The 19,903-nt window shown below is 33.6% G+C and overlaps 1 long non-coding RNA gene and 1 pseudogene across 1 annotated transcript; both read left to right on the forward strand.

The window, feature by feature from the left end:
• The first annotated feature begins 442 nt into the window (after positions 1-442).
• On the forward strand, positions 443-5,500 carry LOC150031576 (peroxisomal membrane protein 11A pseudogene; annotated as a pseudogene).
• A 649-nt stretch (positions 5,501-6,149) lies between these two features.
• Positions 6,150-7,892, forward strand: LOC150031577 (uncharacterized). Its single transcript, XR_016525731.1, has 2 exons — positions 6,150-6,490; positions 6,868-7,892. It is a non-coding gene; the product is annotated as an uncharacterized LOC150031577 (long non-coding RNA).
• The last annotated feature ends 12,011 nt before the right edge of the window (positions 7,893-19,903 follow it).

Raw genomic sequence — 19,903 nt, forward strand, 5'->3', positions numbered from 1 at the left:
ACAATAAAGAAAAAAACATCACTTTTATTTGTTCATTTGCAGGCACACAATCAAAACTGAAACATGGTTTTAGTGTTACAGACTTGTGTACACTATACTTTTGGAATAAAAGAAAAAAGAGAATACACTATGCAGAAAGAGAAGGCAAAACAAAAGTTTAAATAAACAAGTTTCATGCAATCAGCTCGATGAAGAGAGACGCCAGAACCGTGGTGGGATCTCCAAGAACGATACTAACAATGGTCTTGATGAAGACCTTAAGGATCCTCCAAAACTTGTTCCCTTTTCCGCCATCCCCACGCCCTCGAGCTTGAATTGCTTTCAGATTCACCTTCTGCAGAGCCAAGTTTGGGTCCTGATCGGCATTATCGACATTGATCCAGTCTCCTCCGTTCTTGTACCATTCTTCTAAAGCCATTTCAGTGGCACAAGCCACGTGAACATGGTACTTCCTGCACTCAGATATGTAGGACCAACCATTGTGTTGGCCGTGGCTTCTGATGGTCTTTTTGTTGCACCACATGCACTCACCTTGGACTTCCTTGTGGAGATTGAACTCCACGTCTTCAATTTGGTAATTCATCTTGAGGTTTTCACAGCAAGGGTGGAGATCCAAGTCACGTTTCTTGCAGTGGTACATAAAGCCATTGATAGGCTTTGTGCAGGCGTCGCAGATCCGTCTGCATTTGTCGTGGCAGGCTCTTGGTGGGATTTTAAAGAACTTGAAGGTGGAACGTGGGAAGAATTCATGGGAAATTGGTGAGTTTTTTGGAAACATACAGGCTTTGTGAAGATCAAAATCACACTTTTCGCATCGGTATCGAGGCCCAAAGCCTATTTCCTTGCAGCCATCGCAAGTGTAAGGTTTCAGATACTTCTTCAGCTCCAGTTCATGCTTCAGGTGGCTTGGATTACACAACTGCTCTGCCATTTTTTAAATGATGGGTGCAGGGTAAGGAAGGGCAGGGATGAGATTGGGAAGACTGCAAGCAGGAAATAGTAGAGAAGAAGAGGTTTGAGAAGAATGCAGAAATGGTAGTGGAGAGATTAGAATGCATATTTAAAGAAATCAGAGGCAATGAGTTTCGGGTAATTTCTTCTATCTTTTTGCTTAGAAGAAATGCATATGTGTTGTAAAGAAATTTCTAAACTCTGGGTTTTGCTTATGAATTTGAAAGAAATTGCTCAACTCTGGGGTTTTACTCGATCCATTTCTCTTCTACTTTGTTAATTTGTTTCAGCAGCTTCTTCTCTTCAGAAGTTTCTCACTTCTTTTTGTTCTTTTTTTTGGGTTTTATATTATTTATAGCATGGAGAAGAGTTTTGACTGAAATAATAATGATATGATTGGAGATTTTGCATTTGTTATTTCCCAATCCTTAACTCTGGGAGCTTTATTATTGACGTTTTTGCCCTTTTCTAGAGGCAATTTGGACCTTCTTATTGTAGAAAAGCTATGGTTAGGGGGTGTGATTTCAATTGAATTTCTAATGTTGAAAACTTTTCAGTGGGATAAGCTCATATTTTCTTTCCCTTTTTATTTACATTTTATAATTTAAACTAATTTGATGTAAAGAACTTTCTCGCTTGTCTTGCTTTTTATTTTCCATAACCATCAAAAGGGAAAATTCTCAACAACATATTTGAAACAATGGTCGTTCGACCTTGAGCTAAAGATAAAACACTCCTAGATTCGTCTCAATTAGAACAACTGAGAATGCATGGAGGGGAGCATATAAGGATTCACAGAAGCCCTTGATTGAATTCAATGCAAGCTCCCGACCTCTCCAAGCCTTCTCATGAAACTTATAACATCACAAGGACGATATGGAACCTTGTTGTTCATTTTTAATGATTTTCTACACTCTCTACCATTCATGAAGTAACCTGCTTATGACCATTTTTAACAATGTCAATAGAACATAGATGAATGTCAATGAATTTTGAACCATCCAAAAAACACTTTTCTTATATACATATGCACGTAGATACCAGTTACAAGAAGAGCGGTTGCAATGGAAGTCAAATGATGTTTGGTTTGACCTAGTGGTCTTAAAATTCAAAGTTGTCTTTAAGACCAATCAAGTATATGACTTTCTTTAGTACAAACTTACTCCTAAATATAGAGTGTTCCTTAATGAAAAGTCGAAACAGGAATACACTTTTGCAAAATCAATAACGTCCCCGAAGGGTCTGGACAACGAACCTAATTCATGGTTGTTGGCATTTGCATATATTGTATTTGCAAAAATCAGTGGACTAGATGGAACATAATCAACAACAATGCACAAATCATTATTGTGGGAGTTGAAAATAACATACATCGACCATAATAAACTTTTTCTTTTTGGAACCATCACGATATATGGCCAAACAAGAATTTCTGTGATTGACAGAAAGGAAAAACTTACTTTGGATCAAATCCTTAAACCGTTCAAAGGATGAATTTGGGGCGATAGAAATCTCAAGAGAGAGAGTTGTCATTCATCAATGAGTAGTTTGGAAAATAGGTGGCATAAAATCATTAGAACTACTTCAATTAGTAGTTTAAAATTGAGAAAATAGTATTAAAATAATCAATGTATAAACTAAAGTCAGAAAAAAAAAATTAATAAGAATAGATACTCTAAATGATCATCAAGCCACTTTACACCGAAGTTCAATTCTATTTGCTTCATTCTCCGTTTGACTCAATCTTTTATTTATTATTCTGGTAACCATATGCTCCAATTCCACCTTGGAAAGTAACAATTTCTATGCATTAAAATTTAAATAATTACTTGTATTCCTAGATATATTTACATCTAACATGCTTCTTTGGCTAGTTAAATATAAATATAGAAGAATTCAGTGCGATAGAGAACGATCAAAATCTACATTTAGTCCAAGGATATGTAGCTCAAAAAGATGATACAAGCACACCAATAAAGGTGATATGGGTGGTTGTAGCGAAAATTATAGCCATAAAAAGGGAAAATGCTCAAGAACACATTTGAAACAATGATCCTTCGACCTGCACCTGAGTTGAGGACAAAACACTTATGGATTCTTCTCAATTAGAACAACTGAGAATGCATGGAGGAGAGCATATAAGGATTCACAAAATCCTTTGATTGAATTCAATGCAAGCTCCCGACCTCTATAAGTATTCTCATGAAACTTATAACATCACAAGGATGATATGGAACCTTGTTGTTCATTTTTAATGACTTTGTACACTCTCTACAATTCATGAAGTGACCTTCTTATAACCATTTTTAATAATGTCAATCGAACATAGATGGAATGTCAATGAATTCTTGAACCATCCACTACAAGAAATTTGGTCTTTTATGTCGGTTGGAAAACTAAAAACAGATGTATAATGTCGGTTTAAAAAAAGTGGATCTTCAATGTCGGTTTTAAACTGACATTAAAGACATACTTTACTATTGGTTTTAAACCGACATTGTAGATACCCATTTATTTTTTTAATAAAGTATCCTCTCTCTTTCATTTAATTTCTCTAATAATTTTCTTCCGTCTCCTTTCTCACTTCTCTTCTCCAAATTCGCCAAACGCTCTTCTTTCTCGCTTCTCTCCTTCAAACCCTTGCCATTTGTCTGTCGATTGTGGGTGAAGAATCTGTCGTGGTCCATCAATCATCGATCGATGGTACAGGTGCATTCGTCGTGCAAGTTTGTTCGTTGTGCAGATCTGGCCTCCGCTCGTTGATTGTATTCATCGATCCGGCCTTTGTGTACAGATTCGACCTTCGTTCGTCGATCCAGCCTTTGTTTGTCATCGATCATGCGGGTCTGGTGTGGATTCGGCCTCCGTTCTCGACAAGTTCATATAGGACCTTAATGCCTTAAGAAATTCACATTTCAAGTTTACCCAAGAATTTCTGCTCGCCCTCCTTGGATATGGCGGAGAAGGGTTTTATTACTTCGTTGAACAATTCATTTGGTTAGCTAAATCTGATTTGATTGACAAATGACTCTCGTCGCTTGCAGAAGATCAGTGTGTGGGTGGGATTTATCGGGTATGTTGGGAGTATTTCGTTGAAATTTAGGGATTTGGATTGTCTTCTTGAAGATAAGGCATGTTTGAAAGCGAGTATTGAGATTGCGGTCACCGAAGGAATAAAAATTTGGAGCAGGATGAGAAGATGAAGAAGTTGTGTGTGAAAATGTTGATGGAGAAGCTTTCGATTGTTCAAGATTGTTTCGATGGATTTATGGCAGTGGTAAACATTCGTCATGGAAGCGGCCAGTTTTCAAGTTCTCTTCTAATTTCTTATGCTGGTCTTCTTTTGGTATTGATTAGCACTCATAAGAATTGGATATCATGTTAAAAATAGCTTTCAATTTTACTAGGCTAAATTTTCTGTTTATTTGAAAACATTCATAGCACAGAGCCATACACTATATATCTCATTAATAATGAGCATTCCTAAACTATTAATGTATGATAATGATTATTGTTAGTGTTCTCCCATTTTTAGCTTGAAGCTTGTTAGAGTTCAGTTCATTGGTTTCCACAACCATTACCATTACAATAATCCTTGACCATAGGTTCCGATTTTCTTCAGTTGATTATGGTGGTAGCTGCCACTTTTATCCAGTGTAGGCTCTTTGATGAGATTGTGTTGCTTTCGTGTTCAAAAGTATTCTGATCTATGGCACTTATCAGAGTGTTCATATTTAGATTAAAAGTTGGAACCTACTTCAATGGTTCCATTTATCAACTCCCTTGAGTCAATTATTCTAGTTAGATGACGGGTTAGATTTGTTTCAAGTTCAAATCAACTTCAAGATGTTATATTTATCCTAATCCAACTTAAACTCAATAACTTTTACAATTTAACCCAATGCATATGGTTTTGGTTAAATTGATAGAAAGTGTCTAGCCATTGGGGTATCTTAACATTAACCAATATTATTGGCATCCATGGAACTTCTTAAATGGGATATTCTGCTGAGTTTTTTAGCTCTCCAATCATTTGTATACACAATGTCATAAACACCAAATCACTTTTAAACATTTGTGTGTAATTTTTTAGATTATTTTGTTGTCTTTCTAAGAATCACTTCCAAACATGTTTATTTTGTTATAGCTTTATTTTATATTATTAGATTTTATGGTGTGACTTTATCGTGTTTTTAGACATTCGGACTAATTTTTTTTTTTTTTTGAAGAGGTATTGTAATTAAAGTGTGAGGTGGGAGAATCGAATCTCAAATCACGAGGTTGATAGTATAAACATCATGCTAATTGAGCTACGCTTTTGTTGGCTAAATTGTGTGAATATCATAAAGACACATTCGGACTAAATTTCAACATTGGGGTTGAGCATTAATTAACATTCCAACTCCCCCTTCCATTTTTTCACACCAATTCACTAATTAATCAGTATTCCATTATTAATTATTTCTCATATTATTTCTCTGTGAAGTCTAAAGATTTTAACTTTGTTTTTTATTATGCTGATGTAAGTTTGTGTATTTGATTTTTATTGTTACAGTTTTTCAAGGATAGGAACTAGAGGGGAGGGGAAAGAATTCATTAGGAGCATTCTTACACTTGTATGTTAAACCAATTCAATTTAAAATAGTTGGTTATATTTTCTTTTGGCTACTTGTATTTTATAAACTTTGAAAAGTTTTCTTACACTTGTATATTTCCTAATTATATTTATACAAACTAGATAGTTTTCCATCATGTAATGTCGAAATAAAGCTTTCTCATCTATGCGAGTTAAATCTCTTTACCTTTTTACCTTTCTTTTGTTTAAGGGTCATAATTAAATGGATTTTGTTGATGTTAAGTATGATGGAGGCATGGCTGCAAAATTTGAATATATTGAAATAGGATTGACTATCTTCTTAAGTACAACTCGTTTATGTTTAATAAATCATAAAATATGCCTAGTTCATGGATGTGAAAACTACTTCTATTGTGAGTACAATAATTTTTCTTCAATTGGTTTATAAGAAATTTAGATTTGGATTATTGTTCTTTTCTCTCTTGATTTGATTTTGATTCTATTTTTTGAATTAGATATTTGTGTCTTGAACCCTACTCAGAGGAGAATTTTTTAGTCTTTTAAAGCTAATAACATTAAGTTTTTTGATTCAAAATTGAAGGCAAAAATGTATATTGTGATATCTTCTCTTTCACTTTCTTTGTTTTCTTTTTCTATTAGATTGTAATATTTGTTCATGTAAATTATATATGTATGTTCTAGTTATAATTAGTGATTGTATTTGGATTATTGCAGAAGCCTTTCATTTCGATTTCGAATGATGCTATTATTGAGGCTCTAAAATTCTAATTGGTTCTGAACATTTCATCCGATAATATATGAATTTCAGTTTTTGTTTGTGTTATTTCTTCTTGTTTTGATCTTTTCAGATCTTTAGAACATCTTTTAATTTGTTTGCTATTTTATCTCTGGTTTTCAAATGTTAGGAATCACCCCATTTTGATCGACTACAAGTGTGGAAAGGTATGATATGATCCTAATCGACTTATATTCGTAAATTGTGAATCCATCTAATTATGAGAACTTTGTTGCTTTTACTTAGATAAGAACTTGTAGAAGTTTAAACCAAAATAAAACCTAACTTTTGTACCTACAAATATGATTAAGATGTTGGTTGTTGTCCACCTGATGCAAGAGATCATGGATTTTATTAATATATGTACTTAGTCTATATAGTTAGAGAGCTTTAGGATTGGTTGAGTCTTTCTGGGGTCTATTTTTAATCCCTTCATACTGTATTTACCCATACCTTTTTTTGTAAAATACATCTTGAAGAAATACATTATTGACATGGTATCAGAGCCCAACTAATGAATCACCACCGACATTCGTTCGTGCAGCCGACCCAGCCTCTATTTGCTTTTCGTCTGTCGGTCTTTGCTCGTCCGTGCCTTGACCATATCAGTGACTTCGTTTCTGTCCCTATTTTTCATTCGTTCATCGGACTCGTGCCCCCGTTTTTATGCCTCGCCCAGATTACGTTCGTGCCTTGCCAACCCACCGAATTCCTGCTCGTGGATTCGACGATCCAGATCTGAGTGCTCGAGTTGTTCATTGGCGACCCAAACCCGGACCTCTGTTTAACGAGCCAAACGAGCTTTATCTGATCCATCGATCCAAATATTCGTTCATCCGTTTCGTGTCTTCTCAAATAGACGACTGAGTTGAAAGAAGCCAAATCGAGTCGAAGGAGTCAAGAAGACGAGCCGAGCCGATCCTGTCTGAGCCGTTGAGCCGATATTTGTTGCGTTGACTGAGTCGTTGAACCGAAACTAATGTATGCATCATGTCTCATACTTTGATGGACATGAGTGAATGATTAATTTATTTCTTGACTTCCAAACTTAGTTCCAATCTTCATCTATATGACCATTAATTCTCAAGGTAAAAAGATATACAATTTCAACCTTTGCAAGACCCATCCAAGTAAGGTCTACCTTTGATTTTTTTTTAGTGCTTAGAAATTGGGTCTATATTTTTCTTATGAGCTTTCTTCCATTTATTGAACTATTGAGCTTTCTTGTTTTGTAGGTGAAACAAAGGAGTAAAGATTTGGTATTGCAGCTCTCTTTATGCTTTTTCTTGGGGAACTCTAGATCCAACACATTATGTATTTCGGCTTTATGGTTTTTTTTTTCTGCTTTAGATCTCAAATGGAGACTTTTTTTTTTCTTTTTTCCTTCTTTAAATGTCAAACTATAGTTTTGATATTTGAAAAATCTATGACTTGTAAAAGGTTGTTGGTTGTAGGTTTGGGCTAATTTAAACCCTCCAAAGTAGACAACCAGCTTTATCGAACTTTAAACTTTCAGGCTTTATGTATCAATATCAATGTAACTTGCTGATAGGTTACTTAGTTAAACAATTTATCATTTTCTTTATTGTGAATTAGTTAATTTTATTTTATTGAAAGCTAAGTTGTATACGTAGCAATTAAGATTTTATTTTGTGCATCTCAATAATGTCCCAAAAGGGTCTGGACAACGAACCTAATCCATGGTTGTTGGCATTTACATACATTGTATTTACATAAATCAGTGGACTAAATGGAATATAGTCAACAACAATGCACAAATTGTTATTGTGCAGGAGTCGAAAATAACAGAGATTAACCATAATACATCTTTTTCCTTGACAATCCTAATAATGTTTGATTTGTTTGGAACCATCACGATACATGGTCAAATGAGAATTTATGTGATTGACAGAAGGGAAAAACTTTGGATCAAATCCATAAACTTTTCAAAGGATGAATTTGGAGCGATAGAAATCTCAAGAGAGAGTTCTCAACCATCGATTAGTAGTTTGGAAAATAGGTAGCATAAAATCGTCAGAACTACTTCAATTAGTAGTTTAAAAATGAGAAAATGGTATTAAAATAATCAATGTATAACCTAAAGTCAGAAAAACAAATAAATAGGAATAGATGACTTTTTTAAAAAAATGAAGATGTAAGTAAGAAAACAAAATCAATATCTGAAAAATAAAATAAAGAAAAAAAAGGTCACAGAAATTGAAAAAAAGAATATAATTTAATTTTTTTTAAAATTAGGTTAATGTGAATTCTAACTCGAAAATCAAGGTTATATCATTACAAAAATTGTTTTTGTAATGATATTTCGTTTTTACTATTTATTTTTTAAAATTATTTTATTAGGATTCAATCCAACCGATTAGCATATCTGAGAGTTATTTCAAGATGATTAAAATTTTTTTCAAAAGGAAAATTTTTATAAATAAAAAAATCCCAAAATTATTCACACTTCGTAGCAAAATATTTAAAATTTTTTTTGTACTTTTGAAACTTTTTGATACAGAGTATAAATATTTTTAAATATTTTTTATATTTAAAAAGGTTATTTTCAAAATAACCAAAAAAATGATTTTAATAATTCAAAATCAATTTTAATAGTATAAAAAATGTAAAACTAAATATTAAATTAATTTTGAAAGATTAAGGGGGTATTTGGTCCATGGATTTGGAATTAGGGGGTTTGGAATTAACCCATGTTTGTAATGACCGACTGTTATGACCATTAGTAAATAGTCGATGACCAAATGTTGTGATCTTCGACGATTGATTGTCATGATCATCGGCGATCGATTGACCTTTGTGATTGTTGACGACCGACCTATCGTCATGACCATCAACGATCAATCGTCTTGACTTATATTTTTTTTTTTTCAATTGACTGACATTGAAGCATCTTTTGAACCATAACAAATATTATTATTGTGGAAACATATGAATTCAAAAGAAACTTCTGAAGTTTGGGTTTTGCATATGCTCAAATGCATATGAATCTGAATAAGATTTCTTGAAAATGTGTAAAAATCTATTATTTAGAAAGATGTGAAGTAGTTTATGTTATGAAAGTTGGTTGATTTGTGGCCCAACAGCTTCTACTATTCAACTCCTCAACATTGCCATACCCACCCACATAGAAGGTTCTCAGTTCTCTTCTATTCTGAGTAATATTTTATCATGGGAAAGGTGTTTTGGCTGAAATTCTATTAATTGAAAATATTCCATTTTCTTTGTACTTTCCCTGTTCTTGACTCTAGGAGCCTTATTGACCTTTTTGCCCCTTATAAGAGATGTTAATTGTATGGTATGGAGGGACTTTCTGTAGAAAGCTATGGTTAGATGGTCTAATTAAAAGTTGATATTATTCGACTCCTTTCGAGTATCTAGCCACCCCGATATTGATACAATCCTAAAGAGAAAGAACGATGGAGTTTTCAAAATTAAACTAACGATCATATATCTAATTAAAAGTTGGATTTCTAAAATTAAATGTTGAAGGGTTAAATTTATATAAATTAGTAAGTTTGGGGGCCTAATTTTAGCTATTGTATAAGTTGTGGGTTCAATTTTTATCATTAGACGTTTGATTTCTTACAAATTGACAAATAAAGAAAAGAGCTTAGCTCAGTTGGCATCAAATACCTATTATCAACGTCATGGTTAGAGGTTTGATTCCTCACAAATTGACAAATAAAGAAAATGTACATGATCAAAAGGGTAGGGGAACCACCTAATAGAAATGTGCCCCTTGGCATCTACTAAAGCCGAAAACTTTACTCCCCTCTTTGATGCCAAGATAGAAAAGGTTAGACTAATTCAGATTAACGTTAAGCTAATCAAAATATGTCGAAAATATAGATGCAAATGCAGATGTACTATCTCATTTCTCATTTGCAAAGTCACAAGACCCTTTTTAACTTCCTTCTTTTGTGTCATTGGATTAAACATCACGTAAAAATCCAATTTTGTAAAAGGAATCACATTAAAATGCCATAATACAAATATGATTAATATAGAAGAAGAAAGAAAACTACTAGATTAAAAAAGAAGCTCAGACCGTGAAGCTCTTTATATCCATCAAGAAAATACAAGAAAAAATGGTAAAAACAATCCTTTTTAAGTTTTCACTTTTCACAACTAGTCCGCTTTTTGAAAACTCGTTAAAATAGTTTTCTCGATACTTCTCGGTCGAGATCGATCACCAAAATTTGTATAAAAAATTAACATTTTCAACCAATATCCAAACTATCTATTCTTTTTGGCTTGCTCGGTGGAATCTCGACTAGGATGAGGATCGAGATTCCGCAGAATCACATGATTTCCCCAATCTTACGTAATCTTTTTAATGTTTCCAAAATTTAAAAATCGCACAACCAAATATTACTATAAATTTGAAAACATAATTGGTAAATCCATTTAGATAATCAGTAAATCAATTTGAAAATTCATGGAAACATAAATTGGGCGTAAGATTTGCAAGACTATGCAAGATTCCCGGGATTAAGGGGGTGTTTGGTCTATGGACTTGGAATTAGGGGGCTTGGCATTAACCCATGTTTGGCCCATTGGAATAAAATTCCTTGGATAAAAAAATAAAACTCGTGGGTTCGAAATATGTTTCTTAATCAATGCCATAGGTTTGAGAAATTTTCTCTTTTATCTCCTACCTCTTATTAATAGTCGTTGATCACCTTGGTAAGAACCATCGGCCGACTTTCATGATCTACTCTTGGCAACCAATAGTCTTAATTGTTGATGACCAGTTGCCTTGACCGTCAACGAGTAGTCATTTAGATTGTCAAAGAACGATCGTCTTGATCGTTAATGAAAGATCGTCTTGATTGTCTAGGACCGACTATTGCGGCCATTAACGACCAACTTGAACGTCGACAACCGACCGTCTTCACTGATAGCGGGTGATCGTCTTAATTGTTGATGACCGACTGTTATGACCATTAACAAACAACTGGTGACCAAACGTTTTGACTTTTGACACTGATTGTCGTGATCATCGACGATCGATTGACCTTCGTGATCCTTGACAATCGACCTATCGTCATGGCCATCGACGAATGATCGACCGACCATCTTGATAGTTGGCAATCGATCATTCATCACACCATCGTCAATTGACCAGTGTGATTGTGTTCGATCGATGCATAATCGGTGATCGATAGTCAGAAATTGATGTCAACATGCTGCTTGTGACCTTTGCCTATTGTCAACTTTTCTTTCCCTCCATTTCCCTTTCTTCCTTATTTTCCCATTGGATTTCTCATTATATTCCCCTTCGTTATTATTGCAAAAATAAATAAATAAAAGCAATCTCCCTTATTCTAGAATTTTCTCCTTGTTGAATCATGGTGTCGATTATGCTAGTCATGGATAGTTGAATGTTCTTAGTCGATTGATGCCCATTACCAATGACTAAGATTTTATTTTTTATTTTTCATCTCTCTCCCATTCTTACTCATTTTGACACACTAGAAAACAAGAAATTGACTTTTGCATATAGGAGCTCTAAAGTTTGAAGTGTTGAATCAATCATGCTATATATGGGTCATCAAATTCTCTTCACCTGCCAATGCACACCTACGGTTGATGGTCAACATTGGCAATTATCGACAATTTTTTCTTTGTTTCCTCCATCTTTTTCTCTCTTTTCCCTTCAGCTTCTCCCACACAAAAAAAAAAAAAAAAAAGGAAACAAAAAGTGATTGACGTATTCAAAATACTATTAAATGTGAACCTAAAAAATAAAGTATATTTCATGATTACAAGAAAAAAAGGGAATAATTTAAGGATTAGAGCAGAACTATCTTTATTACAAATGTGTTAGTATACTAAATTTCAAACTTTAGTACTTTGTTATCACTAAAACCAAAACACACTAGAGATTATATAGTTCACAAAACAATCACTAAAACCAAGAAAAAGAAAAAAAAAAGGATCAGAAGTTCATAGTTAGTTCAAGATTAAGGTTAAGTTACCTAGGTCATCACTTTGAAATAGTCAGTCTTAAATAGTAAACAACATTATAAAGTAAGAATGACTTATTTCTTAGTGCGATCTTATGTAAACTCATCGCACGAGACGTCTCCGCTCCTCATGTCACCACATGAACGAATTAGGATCACTTCTTTTGTAGCACTTTACAACGATTGTAACAACGACAAAGTGGGCCGCATCAAATAGTGTTACCAAAATAAGGTACCCAGCATTATTCGTATACTATAAACCATTTTGGCTATTTATGGAACTTGATCTACCCTTATATCTCCACACAAAGTTCAATTATTCATATAATAGTCATGGATCTTTAAGTTTGTTGGATTTAATCTTAACAAGTGCAATTTATATATTCAACAATAACTTTATTGAATAAATGTCAATAACACTTTATTGAAATAGTTTACAAGCTACAAGTTATAGGACATAAAACCCAACATCCTTCTTACTCATTTTGACACACTAAAAAACAAAAAATTGACTTTTCCATCTAGGATCTCTAAAGGTTGAAGTGTTGCACCAATCATGCTACATATGGGTCATCAAATTCTCTTCACGGGCCAATGCACACCTACCGTTGTTGCTCAACATCGGCAATTATCGACAATTCCCCATAAAAAAAGGAAGAAAAAAAGTGATAGACAGATTCAAAATACTATTAAATGTGAACCTCAAAATTTCATGATTACAGGAAAAAAAAAGGATAATTTAGGGATTAAAGCAAAACTATCTTGGTTATAAATGTGTTAGTATACTAAATTTCAAACTTTATTACTTTGTTATCAAAAGATAAATTTGTTATTTAAAAAGAGATAAATTAGAAATTTAAAAGCGGACTGAATTTGTTATAAAACTTAATTTCAAAACTTTGTTAGTTTGTTACTTTAAAATAACTTTTTTTATTGAAAATAATTAAATCATTTTCATTCTTAAATTATTGTCATGGAAATTAATGGACCAAATGAATTAATCTAGGACTATAAAAGATGAAGCTACTATAAATTTTATTTTAAAATGGATGGACTAAAATTTTCTTTCAAAGTTATCATAGAAATCAATTCAAAACACACCAGAGATTATATAGTTCACAAAACAATCACTAAAATCAAGAAAAAAACAATCAGATAACCCTATCCCATGCCTTCATCCCAAACACAGGCTTCAAAAACCCAGACTTTATCCCAAAAACAGGTATTCGTGATTTTCAGACTTCAGAACGCTCTCAGATAAGCCCCCAGACATTTCATTCCCAGGCTTTTTTGGATTGGTCCAAAAAATTTTCCCAACCCAATTTATATATACCCAAAAATCCTCATTTTGAAGACCTTTAAATGGGAGAAGATGATTTTTTTTTTTTATAAATGAAGTTGATCTTTTCTTCTTCTTCTTTTTTTTTTTTTGGTACAAATTGATGGTGTAAGAATTTGAACAACAAACTTTTTGATCCTTAACATATATACATAAGCTCTTCTTGGCTCTTACCTTTTTATTTTCACTTTATCATTCAAATTAATAAAAATAACAATAGAAATGTAACGTTTTATTTTTCAATTAACTAACATTGAAGCTTTTTCTAAACAATAAAAAATAAAAAAAACTAAATTAAAAAAAGAAATTGTAGTGTGGTGTTTTTGGAATATCTTCAAGGGGAAAGATAGAAGCTTGTTGGGTTTGGTTGGAAGATGTTGATAAATATAATTTAATATCTTAAATTTTTAAAAGTATTTTAAATATCAAAATAATTTTGGTTGCACTATATCCAAAAATCAAAAGTAATTTTATTAATTATAGATATGTTTTTCCTTTCTTATTTTTGAATTATTTATTTCTCAAATGTTTCTATAAATATAGATTTTAAATCGATAAAGAATTTTCTTTTTATTTATTCATATTCTTGAAAAATACTATGTATAACATATTGAACACGCTTTTAACTTAATAATTCGTTCAAATGTTTCCATAAAAAAATTAATTTTGTTAAAAAAAATCCTTTTGTTGCGAAAGTGATTTTGAACACGTTCCTATTAATTACATTTTAGTTTTGAATGAATGAACAAATTACCATGTTCTATTGAAACTAATGAAATCAACTTTTCTAATTTCCTATTTTCCCCCAATCACACTCTCATTTGATAATAAAGTATATAGTATAGGGTCATTTTCTTCTTAAATGTATGTTTAATGTTGTACTCAAATTTTCAAATTGAATGACTTTCTATTTCTCAATAATTTTGTCTGTCGCTAATGAAAATTTTAATTTTCCAACTCTCAAAGAAAGAATAAAAAGGCCCTTTAAAGTACTAACAAGCCACTTTACACCATGATTCAATTAGTATTTAAAGTAGAATAATTAGTCTGAGTCCGAGTAACCAACAACCTCAAGGTTACTACTTCCATATGTGAGCATGTGATCTTTAGTGCCTTGTAAGTATCTTAAAATCTTCTTTGCAGCTTTTCATTGAAATAGTTCGAAATTTGATGGATAACGACCAACATTCCGACCACAAAGCTTATATTCGACTTAGTATAGGTTTGAGCGTACATCAAACTCCCAACTAAAGAAGCATAAGGGATATTATCCATTTATTTATGCTCCAAATCATTCCTGGGACATTGAAATAAATTGAAATTGTCCCCTTTTCTGAATGGAAATTAGACTAGGTTTATATGATTCCATCTTAAATCTTTCTAGAACTTTGTTGATGTAAGCCTTTTGAGACAACCCAAAATTCCTTATGATCTATTTCAATCATATAGGAAGCTTCACTCATATCCTTCATCTCAAAGTTGCTAGAAAAGTAATCCTTACCATCATGCAGTGACCCGCAATCATTAGCGGCAAGAGGAATATCATCTACACACAACACAGGGATTTAGAGGAGAAAATATATTTTGATTCAACATTAAAATATAAACCGAACCTAAAGAATAGGAGATTCAAACAAATCTTAAAAAAAAATTAAAATAAGGAAAAAAAAAAACTTGATATTAAGGTGCAACCATATAGGAGATTGTTGATTTTGTATATTATATTGAATAATCAGAATTTATAATTAGCCTTTACAAAGGTGAATAAATAAACACGAATAAACCAAGAAAGGAAAATACATAAAGAAAAAATACTATAAAGAAAAATAATAATTAGGAATAAACTCTAATTTACGTTAATACCCTCTCTCAAACGAACAACCCAAGTTGATTTTCTGAAGCAAATCAGCAGATCTGGACTGAAAACAAAAACCCACGAAGAATGAAACCATGAAAAGCTTTTGGACTAGAAACAGAGAACCACGATCAAATATTTGAAACGGAACAAATGACCTATAACAGAAACACAAAGGATGAACCCACAAACAAAAATAGTTGATACAACTAAACAGGTGAACCAAATTAATTAAACCAAACCAAACTAAAATCAATTTGATTGAAGTGAATTGAATCAGCCTAATTGAAGCAAATCTTAAACTCATTCCAGAACACGATCTAAGACAAATCTGAATGTGAGAGGATTGAGGCTACTTATCCATGGTCGATGAGCTGTGTGCGACAAATTCGTGGTGGGTGGTTTCACAGGCAACGAGGCTGCGAGTCGAAAAACGAAGAACATGAAATCTAGAGATGCACGAACTAAAAATGTATTGGACAACAACGATATGGATTGGGCAAAACGGGACTGGACAGATTTGAGGCGAGCGACAAAGGATGACGACTGGATGATTTAGAAGTGAAGACGTGAAACGAGACCGATGGATCTGGACGACGTTGATCTGGATGGATTGAGTGCAAGAGGACTTGGCTGGCTACACATGCATGTAATCACAATGAAGGAAATGTATATGTACGTGGGTGGCAATGACAGCTGGAGCAGAGCTGGATGACAATAGCATAATAACTATACTAAACCCTAATGGGCAATGCTAGCGAAGGAAGGGTTTTGATTGATGACAGAGCGGGTAGAAATCAGGGCAAGGCAAAATATTTATGAGATGAGGGATCGAACAGAGGCAATAGAGAGTTGGGGAGACAATAGCTAAAAATTATAGAACTCTAGAATTTTAGGGCTCTCATACCATGTTGATTTAGTAAATTATATTGAATAATATAATCATAATTCACAATCAGACTTTTATAAAGATAAATAAATAGACACCAAGAAACTAAGAAAGGAAAATACAAAAAGAGAAAATATTATAAAGGAAAATATTAATTAGGAATAAACCCTAACTGACATTAACAGAGATACAGGAAATTAGGGGTGTGCAAAATTTGGTCCAAACTGAAGGTTCTTTCTATTTTTCAGGGATTTTTGGTTCATTGCTTGAAAGAACTGGTTTGATCGGTTTGGTTATTGATTCAATAGTTAAACATGTTGGGATTGGTGTCCTAATTCTTCCGGAGTCTCGTAGTTTGTAAACACTATACACATTGTTATTAATAAAAATAAGAGTTATTTTATTTTGCATTTACTCATATCCAATAAACAAAGCTCCATGGTTATTGTATGAAAACATAAGCATGTATATGAGATATACATGTGGATCATGCCTTAAGTGATAACCTAAAAAGATCTGTAGTATAAGGATTAAGGAGGGATACCTGATCCTGGTGGCACTACGGATACGACCCGCTTTGTAGAGATTTACAAGTGTTGTGAACTACTATAGATGGTTGATCCTGACCATTCATGTGGAGACATGCGAGTGGGAGTGTCCTATATAAAGAGTTTGTATCAGACCGAACCGCGAGATGACTAGTCTCTTTATATAATGCCCTTGATACTTGAGACTTACATCTCACCTAAACAACCATAGGTGACATGACCTTAATCCTGAGTGTTTCGAGAACTCCTACCTTTGAGGGTGGTTCTTTGATTAGTATGAGTGAGAGTGGCCAGATTGCCAACTCAACAAGCCTACCTTTTTGGGGATTTGTCTGATTAGGGTGCTGGTAACTCAGTTATACAAGATGGAATTTTCTCATTCCCCGAAGCAGGGGTAAGTAGATAGATTACTCCCTTAAGGGCTGATTCCAAGTCTTGAATATAGTAGCCACAAATTCTCTTTGGAAGAGAAGACTCAGTCATAGTAGGACTATGATTGATGTGTTAGGATTGGTGTCCTAATTCTCCCGGAGTCTCGTTGTTTTGTAAAGATACACATTGTTCAATGAATAAAATAAGTGTTATTTAATTCTGGCCTTTACTCATATCCAATTAACAAAGCTCCTTGGTTATCTTATGTGAACTTAAGCATGTATATGTGATATACAAGTGGATCATGGCTTAAGTGATAATCTAAATCGGTATGTATATAAGGATTAAGGTGGGATACCTGATCCTGGTGACACTACGAATACGGCTCACTTTGTAGAGGTTTTCAAGTGTTGTAAACTACTACAAATGGTAGATCTTGACCATTCATGTGGAGACATGGAGCGAGGGTGTCCTATACAAAGAGTTTGTATAAGACCAGAACCACGAGATGACTAGACTTTATATATAACGCCGTTGATACTAGAGACTTGCATCTCACCTAAACGACCATAGGTGACACAACCTCAATCCTAAGTATTTTGGAAACTTCTGCTTTTGAGGGCGGTCCCTTGATTAGTATGGGTGAGAGTGGCCAGATTTCCAACTCAACATGCCTACCTTTTTGGGGACGTGTCTGATCTATGAGCTGGGAACTCAATCCACAAGATGGAATTCACTCATTTCCCAAACAAGGATAAGTATAGAGATTGCTCTCTTAAGGGCTGATTTTGGGGCTTGAACATAGTGGCCACAACTTCTCTTTGGAAGAAAAGACTCAGTCATAGTAGGACTATGACTTATGTTCATTAGAGGGATCAGTGGTACTTAAGGAGACAGATGTAACTATAGGGGCATAACGATTATTGGCCAGCTGTACTTACGAGCGATCTGTGAAGGGTTGTCACACTTCTGATTGGTTAAGATGGACACATAATATATCTATGGTAAGAAGAGTTCAATTGTCTGTCTTTAGTGAAATGTCTGGCAGTTAACAGATGGTGGATCCCGTAACTAAAGAGTTTAGTCAGTTATTCACGCTCTCTTTGGATATGGTGGAGAAGGGTTTTATTACTTCGTCGAACAGTTCATTTGGTTAGCTAAATCTGGTTTGATTGACAAATGACTCTTGAGTCGCTTGCAGAAGATCAGAGTGGCAGTGGGATTTATCGGGTATGTTGGGAGTATTTGTTGAAATTTAGGGATTTGAATTGTCTTCTTAAAGATGAGGCATGTTTGAAAGTGAGTATTGAGCTTGCAGTCACCGGGGGAATGGAAATCTGGAAGAGGATGAGAAGATGAAGAAGTTGCGTGCGAAATTGTTGATGGACAAGCTTTCGATTGTTCAAGATTTTGTCGATGGGATTCATGGCGGTGGCGAACATTCGTCCTGGAAATGGCCAATTTTCAGGTCCTCTACTAATTTCTTATGCTAATCTTCTCTCGGTATTGATTAGCACTCATGTGAATTGGATATCATTCTGAAAATAACTTTTGATTTTACTAGGCTAAATTTTCTATTTATTTGAAAACATTCATAGCACAGAGCCATACATTATATATCTCAAGAATAATAAGCACAATACAAGAATTTGATCCTAAACTTTCAATGGATTATTGTTACTCTTCTCCCATCTTTAGCTTGAAGCTTGTTACAGTTCAATTCATTGGTTTTCACAACCATTACCATTACAATAATCCTTGACCATAGGTTCTTGTTTTCTTCAATTGATTATGATGGTAGCTGCCACTTTTATCCAGTATAGGCCATCTTAGATTGTGTTGTTGCCGTGTTCAAAAGTATTCTGATCTATGGCACATATCAGAGTGTTCATGTTTAGATTAAAAGTTGGAACCTACTTCAATGCCATTTGTCAATTCCCTTGAATCAATTATTCTAGTTAGATGATGGGTTAGATTTGTTTCAAGTCCAAATCAAGTTCAAGATGTTATATTTATCCCAATCCAACTTAAAATCAATAACTTTTAAGATTTAACCCAATGCATATGGTTTTGGTTAGATTGATAGAAAGTGTCTTGCCATTGGGGTATCTTAACACTAACCAACATTATTGGTATCCATGGATTTTTCTGAGTCAGAAGATCAGAACAATGCCTCAAATCTATGATTAACATTTGGTATTTTCTAGCTCTTCATTATGGTTTCTTTAACTTTACATTACGTAATCATTATTCTTTTCAATTTTTAATTTTGCTGAAATTTGAGCATTTAATGGGATTGGGTATTCCCTGCTTTCAAATTTGGTCATTTACAATTTCTTAAACGGGATATTGTGCTGTGCTTTTTAGCTCTCCAATCATTTGTATACACACTGTCACAAACACCAAGCTGCTTGAAAGCAGATATTTCCTTTTTCTTTTAGTTTGTTTTAAATAATGGGTTGTGAGTTTAAGGAACTGAACTTAGCTTTGCTTTATATGCTTATTTAAGGACATATTTGGGAGTGTTTTAAAATGATATAAATCACTTTGTCGTTTTTAGAATCACTTCAAGATATGCTTTTTGTGA

This window comes from Benincasa hispida, unplaced genomic scaffold, assembly GCF_027475165.1.
Source record: "Benincasa hispida cultivar pf3 unplaced genomic scaffold, pf3_genome.v1.1 HicScf1121, whole genome shotgun sequence".
NCBI classification, from domain to species: domain Eukaryota; kingdom Viridiplantae; phylum Streptophyta; class Magnoliopsida; order Cucurbitales; family Cucurbitaceae; genus Benincasa; species Benincasa hispida.